Source organism: Cupressus sempervirens, chromosome 4 (assembly GCF_028749045.1).
Source record: "Cupressus sempervirens isolate cs-2001-9-10 chromosome 4, ASM2874904v1, whole genome shotgun sequence".
Taxonomy (NCBI): Eukaryota; Viridiplantae; Streptophyta; class Pinopsida; order Cupressales; family Cupressaceae; genus Cupressus; species Cupressus sempervirens.
Window position 1 is genome coordinate 774,094,103 of NC_143121.1, and position 9,095 is coordinate 774,103,197.

Here is a 9,095-nt window from a genome sequence, read left to right on the forward strand (position 1 = left end):
CATGAGTACTAACAATAGAAAAACACTTTAACATTATATTATGAATCAGCCATAAAGCTTCAACCCTTATTTATAAATACTTTAGAATAATCATGGAATCGACTTCTATCCATAACCACTTGCAGCTAAACTTGACTGCTAGCCTCAGACAATGGAGAAGACCCATTGGTTTGACTTCCAAGTTAAACTGCCACGGCCTTGACCATATTGCCATGTTCATTATGAATTATCACTATTAGGCTATATGCAAGGTTAATAATATTTGCTCTAAACTAAATAAATAAGTAAATGTAAAATTGCTAAAAAAAGGTGTAATCAATACTCTATGAATGTATGTGCTATGAAATGGATCTATTAGATTATTTTTTAAATTTTTTTATTATGTTAAGATATAAAATGGAAAATCTAATTATAAAGTAGAGTAGGAAGGCCACCTATACACGTTTTTTACCTAGCCAGAACATCAAATAGTTAAACCAGCATTTAAATTTATTACAAAAAATTAATACATATTCTTCCACATAGCATAGTGTATTTAGTTAATTGAATGCACATGCAATGTCATGTCAATATAACATTATATATTTTCTATTTTACATATTTATCAAATTTTCAATTACTTGTTACACTTCTATTTAAATGAAAAACACAAACAATAGAATTGTTTATTAACAAGGAATTTAATTTATTGATTGCAATTGTAAAAATAATTATTATATTTTATAATAATTATTTAATTAAATAAATAATATTTAATTCTCATTAAACTGCTATGTTTTCAATTCTTAACGTAACTACAACAATATTTAAATACAAGATATTTAAAATTAATATCCAATAATACTTCGTTTACAAACATCTTTTAATAAACTTTTATAATTAAATATACTTGTAATCTCCAATATTATTATAATTCTTTATTATATCTCCTATATAGAATGATTGGAGATAATCCTATATAATAGGAACTCGCTAGAAAACCGGTCTGCAGAATAACCGTCTATTCCATTTTCTATTAAAATAAAAGTGTGTGCTGGCCACGCACTCGGAAGTTTTTATATGGTCTAATTGTCAAAGTGGCGTCGTGCTCCATGCAAGCTTGGAGCATTATTGTTTAAATACAACACAAAACAATGATAGTATATATCAGTTAATCCCAATGCCATTGAAAAACAGAAAAATAATGGCCTGGCACGCTCATGGCACACGCATTATGAAGAATCACTGCTATCGTCCACCATGTACTCGACGTGTCAAATCCAACAACGAGCTAACAATTCAATTAAATAAAAGATTAGCGGTCAATATATTTTTCATACTCATTTGTTAATGGCTGTCCATATCAATTTCTCATTTTCTACTCCTCAGAAGAGTGTACTCAGCTACAAAAGGAGGTCTATGACTGTGGAAAACACAACACACGCTGCATTTTAGCATTCTCAACATCTCCTTCCATATTGGACTTTGTTCAATATCTGCTTAAGGCCGGAATCTAAAATGGACGTCAGAGCATCCAGCCCGTTGGGTTTCCAATTGGACTCCGTAAAATTGAAGAGAATGATGAAGGAGGGAGAAGTGATTGTCCGGGAGGCATCGTCACCTCCAAATCCTCCAAGATCGGATGTGATCATTACCATGCCATCTTGTGAAGAGGATGAGAAAGATATGGAGGATAGTGAAAATGGAGGACAGTGGCTTCGGGCGGCTGTTCTTGGAGCCAACGACGGGCTTGTCACCACAGCGTGTCTGATGATGGGTGTGGGTGCCGTCAAAGACGATGGTGATATCTGAGCTGGCGGCGCTTGTGGCGGGAGCGTGTAGCATGGCGATTGACGAATTTATCTCCGTGCAAACATAAGGCGACGTGGAACTTTGCAACCTCAAGAGACAAAAACGAGCTGAAATAGCGTTGAAAGGAACCAACGAAGCAATCACAATGCCTCCTCATGCGTCTCCTTTGGTGATATCAAGGGGAAAAAAAGGAGGGACTTCCATGCCCGATTCAAGCCGCTTGCGCATCCGCCCTGGCGTTCTCTGCGGGGGCATTTTTGCCCTTGATTTCTGTGGCCTTTTTCAGTGACTATATTATTAGGGTTGGCTTTCTGGCTGGTGTTTCGAGCTTGACGCTCATTAGGTTTGGCGCAATTGGGGCTTACTTTGCGCGGTGTTCTGTTGTGAAAGGGAGTATAAGAGTGTTGATTGGAGGATGGCTTGCCATGTTGGTGACCTACGGTTTGCTCAGGCTCTTCAATGCCACGGCGGGTGTTTGATTACACTGCGCACAATTATTTTCATAAGAATTCTGTTTGACTTTTTGTTTTTGTCTTCCGTGCATTTTGTTTGGACATTAGTCAGCGTCCTGAATATTGGCCCCTTTAATTTTAGATCCTTTGATTTCAGAATCGTCATCATCTTAGGTGCAGTCGTGTTTTGCTGACAAGAAATACTTAAATAATCTCAATTATTGAATGATAGCAATACATTTGCCAATAGTTCGAAGAACATTTATGGTTTTAGACTTGTAATTCTAGAAATATTTGTCCATGTGGTTATGGTAATATCAAATATGAAAGTGATGATTCCTTGAATGTGAAATTGTATGTAGAGTTCCATTTAAATCATGTCATGAAATGGACTTATTATGGTCATTCCTTGTGGTAATATTATTGATCACATAGTTATCACTCCTCTATAAGCAATTCATATACATATATTTACAACAACATGAGATCGCTTCTTTTTATAAATATAGCTCTGGCTACATTTTGAGGGTTAACATTTGAGGTCTGTTTGGTTCCAGGAATAAGAATACAGGAATAGGAATATGTATTCTAGATTTGCTAATATGAGAATAGAAAATGAGCATAAGTATTCCTATTCTCTGTTTAGTTCACCAGAATTTTGATGAGCATATGTTTATTCTATATTTGGTTATGTGAAATTCTAATAGAAATATGACCGATTTACTCAGCTTGTAATTTGAGTGATTTTAGATAACAATGTTTAAATCAACGGAGAGACAGCTCAATCAATGGCTAAATCAACTACTTAATATACAGCTTTGCAGCTTAATCAAAAGAATAGATTGACGCATTTGTGAACTCAACATCTGCTAACTCTACTTACTCCGTCTCTGTAAATATCCGATGGACAAACATACATAACCTAAGCCATGAACACGAGATGTTTATTTTGTCAGAATTTTTTACCGAAACAATGTCGTAGGGCCATAATTTGAGGTCACTTGCTTTAATGTAGTGGCTATACAGTACAAGAATCACGATTTCATGTAAGAAAAGCTTCTTCCGTATGATACGTTGTCATTTCTACATCTTATTAATGTTATGGGTATTAATTCAAAACATCACACTAGTTGTTGCACAAAGAAGCGATGGGAACAAACACATAATGAGAACATGGAAATTTTACTAACTATATTTGGGATCTCCATAACAGTTTTGGGACAGTTTTTTTGAAAAAAGACACACGGAAAAAGTGATTTTGAAACCCTAATAGATGGTTTTCTACTAACAAATGAAATCAAGAAAAAAAGAGGAATGAAGTTTGTTTTACTTGTTAAAAGACAACAACTCTGGAAAAGATCAACAACTCTTTAAGTAACCTACAGTGCAAATAGATGAAAATTTAGAAAACCTGGGACAGAATAAGAAATTTACAAAACCCACAAAATGCCATGAATTATCACCTCACACAGAACAAAATCCTTTGCCTGATGGTTAAGCCTACTCTCCAAACGACAATTCAGAGAACAAAACCAAAAATCGTTTGCATGAATGAATGAAATGAGCACCAAAACTTGAGACTTGAGCAATGATTTTTTACGAATTCGATAGATTATTTTTTGTGAAAAATAAATTTTGGAATAAGAATACATATTCCAATTCTACCTATTTTGATGGAATGACCAAATACTTGTCTTTTACTAAAATTAGAATACGTATCCCTATTTTTAATTCCTATGTGATACACGCAAACAGAAGATATGAAATTTTAAGAATTGTCTGCTGCCTATTCCACTCTAATTCCACCAGCCAAACGCGCCCTTGAGATTGCTTGTTGTGTTCCCGTATGTATACACGTGTGAAATGATCACATAATGTCACCCATTTTTTCATAGAACAGAGTTTGTGCTTTGTCACAGAAAACTGAACAAAAAACAACTTGCTAGATTTGTCAATCCACGAATTCCTTTGTCTTTCCCAAACATGATCACATAAGCACACTATACCTTGTTCGTTTGCTGAATTGTGACGCCTTGTCTTATATTTGGTCTATGCTCTTTTTATTTTCATGTGATCATTTCTCCTTTCTTAATAAAATTTGGAGTGTGATATTAGTGGTTGGTTTATTTCGTTTAACAAAGTACTTCAACTATTTGACTTGGAGACCTTTTTAGTACTAACAATTTTTCATGTGCTCATTATTTTTTTATTTTTTTATTTTCTAAGCTTTTGTATATAGATGTATGAGTTTAAATCTGATGATTTGGAGTTGTATCTTATTGAACATGGTGAAGTCTTGAACTTCTTTGTATTCTTATTCATGATTGGATCTCTCATTCTACTTTACTATGAGTCTGCATGTTCATAATATTTCTAAGACGAATATTAGAAATTGAATCACTATAATTTCATGCTTACCTAGGCCAAGTATTTTAGCATGTATGTTTGTTCCCACCCAATTTTGATATCATTCTATAATGGAATATGACATTTCAATATTTTGAATACATCACCCACATATGTTAACATTGGAGCAAATAAGTTATGTCAAGAAACTCAATCAATGCAAAAAAAATGCCTTCAAAAACCAACACCAAAATGTTTAGAGCCTAATTGTAATTAATTAACTACCATTTTCTTTGAGTAGTAATTTGAAACTTGTTAAACCATGATTTAATATTAGAAACCTAAAATGCTAGGGAGAGCCATAAAAGAAGATTCCCCTCCTTCATATTAATTTTCAACCACATCCACATTCAAGCACTCAAGCATTTAAAGGATTTTTTTGATCTTATCCATTTTATTTAACATTGTGGTAAGCTTCAACCTATGTGTTCATCATTTCCCTTTTACATTTGACAAAGTCATCTTATAGACTATGGTACATAGTAATACACTTCTATTTTTATTTTTATTTATTTAAAGCTCACTCTTAATTTTGAAAAATGCATTTTACATTGTATTAACCTTCTTATCCTATATCTAGGAATAAGTAGAAATTATAAAACAAATATTTTCCACTATGCGGTTTACAATATTTTATGTATAAAACTATAGGGAATAACTTCCCTTTTTGAACTTTCTCTTGGAAGAAAGTTTCCACATCTAACTTGCTCTTATATGTGGAAAGACAACTTTTTTTCTAATATTATTTGAGTCTCTTCATTCACCACCATAATAGGACTCCCCATAAATTCCACACAAATAAATATATTGATAATTTGGTGTAAAAGAATGATTTGACCAAGTATATCATTTTTCTTCCAAAGGCCATAAGGCAGGCAAAAATGTTAGAGTTTTACATCACAAGCTAGTGAGCCTTATTTCCTTTTCTTAAAGGTTAAAAATTCCATTTATTTTGTAAAATTTATATCTCTTCTTACATGCATACTAGAAGAAAGGAGAAATTATATAACTCATATATAGATATACATATCTAGTTATATGAAATTAGATCCACCTATGAAATTATAGAGCTTTTATAGGTGGTAGATAAACTATATCCTTTCTAGTAGCTTTTGACTTAGAGTTTTTTTTGCTTCTTTAGAGAGGAATAAAGTCGAGTCCTTTTAGAACTCTGCAAGTTTTCATTTATACATTCTTAGAATATTATTAAAATATAATGTAGGACTCTAGCTTTTTAACCATTGAATACAAGACATGTTTGGCATACAAGCCAACAAAATGAAAAAAAAAAACAACCTAAATGTAGAAACTAAAAGAGTAAGAGGATGAAAAAATTACTAACTATATTGATTCATTTTTTAAAATGGTGGGGTTAAGTAAACATACCTATGCATTGTGTGAGTAGATAGTTGAATGTGGTTGATAAAAAATCATAATTGTCAATAAATGTATCTAATTGTGCCAATATTCCCCCCTTATTTTATTTATCCTAAAAAACCATACCCACTTTAGGGACTCCCCCATTAAGTCTTAAAAAACATGTTGATTACGTAATGTGAATACATTTGTTAAGAAAATGTTCTTCTAAAGTAATCGATCTAAACCAAGTAAGGCTACACCAACCTATCTTGTGATCATCTATGAGTTGTACCTTCAAGATATGTTCTTAAATAACAAATTCATGAATTATTTGACCATTATTCCTTAAATATATAGTTATGTAATTCTTGCAAAATGGTATAATTATGCATCATATTGAGTACATTATAAAGTTCCAAAATTTTCTAAGAAATAAATGGTCACAATTAAGTATTTATTCTTCGGATTTATCAGCATTAGAAAGAAAACAATTAGAAGTGTGAGAGAAAAACCAAAGCCACTTCTCATATAAGCATTATCTCAAAACAAGAAGATAACATGGGATGATGGAAATTCCTTCATTGACGAATGCTGATAAAGTTAGGCTTGGAGCTTCAAAGGAAAAAATTAGGATTAATAGGAGAATTATTAACAAAATTTCCATCATTTGAAGTATTCTCATCATCAATGCAAACAACATTTCATTCTTCATCTTATTTTTCTTTAATTTTTCCTTTAAGAAAATTGCTAGCAACACTTTTTTGAACCCATTTTGTGTGGCCCTCTTTGTTATAGTAAAACATATGTACCGCCTCTTCTATTTTTATCTCACCAACTTTTTGTCATTCATGAGCATAATGCCTTTACTACTTGATGATCATCTTTGTTGACCTCCTTTTTCCTCAAAAGGAGCCCTAACCTTTGTAATTTTCCTAGTGATAGATATAAATTACATATAAAGATTCAATATTGGGATTATATTTTCCATTTTGAACCTAAACAATTGAGGTTTTAAATAAAACTCTATGTTTACAACTTTTGTTCCAAACAATTTATTTAAATAGTCACAAATATTTGTTGAAGTATTATCTAAATTTGTGTGATGTTTAGAATCTACAAGAGAAAGATAAATAGTAGCTTTCGTCTTATTATCTTTTAATATTCCAACCAATAATTTACTTGTATGAAAAGTTAGTTTTACTTTTCCACTTACTATTTTTTGTAAGCTTTTATTCATCAATTACATCTGTAGTTTTATCCTTCAAATTTGAAAATTAAAACCAAAGTATCTATCTAAACCAATCTTCATTAAAGAAAACAAAATAACGTATTAGTCCTATGCCCAATCACTTGTTCTCAAAGATAAATATCTAGGAAATAATTAATGTTGATATGAATAGTTTGAAAATAAAGTCTCATATATCAAATTTTAATGACATATATTTTTTCCTAGAGCTTGTCTATGTAATAAACACAAGTTTAAAGCTAGAGAATCTCAATGTGTCCTTAAATAAAGAAGAAATGAGCACTTACCACATGATAGGTTACTTGATTGAACTTCATTTGAACACCTCTTCTCTAAAGCCTATTCCTCTACTATTTTAATTAGGAAAGTCAAATAGAGGAAATGACAACCTCTAGTCAAGACATCCATTATTAGGATTGCTAATAATAGTACAAGAACCAACTTTATGATTATGATGCATTCTTATTCTTTTTGGTTTGTAAATGATAAATCTTTTCAAAGATATAGACCTTCAAAGAGATCTAAAGAAACATGTTTGAAAAAATCATATAATTCCCATCAATCTGGACTATTATAGCCTTACCCTAACTAATTTACTTAGAAGAATGATCAAAGGTCAAGGTAACAATTATTGTGAGCAAAAAATAACAAAGAGTGAATGAATATGAACAAGGGAGAATTCACTACACACTTCATTGGTAGGATTGTCTTCACTGTACAAGATGATCCTTGAATTTGTTCACATTTTTACTAACTTTTAGAGACAATATTGTGATCGAATGTAGTCTTAGTACATTTTGTGATGTTTTGCTGATATTGTTTGCATCCATTGTTATCTGTCTTCAAATTCTTATAATGTTTATATAGCATAACACCAATACATGGTTCTCATCAAATATTTGCATGCTAAACATACATGTCAATCTCCAACATTATCATAACTTCACCAAGCTTAGTGTATTCCTTTCCTTACTCCCTATCCATATTAAATTCCTTTAAAAAATTCCAAATTCTCTTCCATAGTGTTTATTATCTTAAAAAAGGACAAAAAATACAGAGGAACTCCTTGCAATGAGGCTACGAGTAATTGAATTTTCTATGCACTACTCAAAATATTACCTTTCTATCCAACAAAATTTTTCTACATTCCCTCAAGAATAGAGATAACTTTAAGAAACCCCTCATAGAAAAAATGCCTAAAATTCTGGCACATCCAACATTTTGTGGGTGGAAAAATTGTAATGTCCAAGGCAATTTTTTTGTTCCATGTAGGGAAATAAAATATTTAATGTTGGCAAATTTTTCCTTTCCCTAGCAAAACTCATTTTAAATGTGAAAAATTAATCTATTTTCTTGCTAATAAATAAATTAATGATGACTATTTTTTCCTTGCCAAAAATGAGATTATAATGGTAGAGGTGAATTGCTTGTTTTGTAAGAAAATCAATAATAATGGTCTTGGCTAATCTTTAGTGGTAAACTGAAAAATTGTTTAATCTAAAAGTGAATTTGCACATGTATTTGCTAGTGACTATACCAACTACTAAGTAGTCACTTTGACTCTTGTACTATCTTAGGATTATTATTAATAATGTTGTTACGTTAGTGTCACCATTATGAAGTTGTCCATTGTCACTTTCATATCATTAATAGAATAATTTTAACAATCATTGATTAAGTAGATATCAATGATAGAAGATGCATTTCAAGGCTAGTTGCTATGAAAAGACCTAGAGTCACATGGAATTCTCCAGAATGGAGACATATGGCAAGTTTTGTAGGGAAAAAGTTAACTGGAATTTAGTGAACATCAAATAATGATTAAAATAATATATGTGTAT

The 9,095-nt window shown here is 31.5% G+C and overlaps 1 pseudogene; it reads left to right on the forward strand.

Annotated features, from left to right (window-relative positions):
- Window positions 1-1,497: 1,497 nt before the first annotated feature.
- LOC149563672 (vacuolar iron transporter homolog 1 pseudogene) lies at window positions 1,498-2,270 on the forward strand (annotated as a pseudogene).
- Window positions 2,271-9,095: the final 6,825 nt, after the last annotated feature.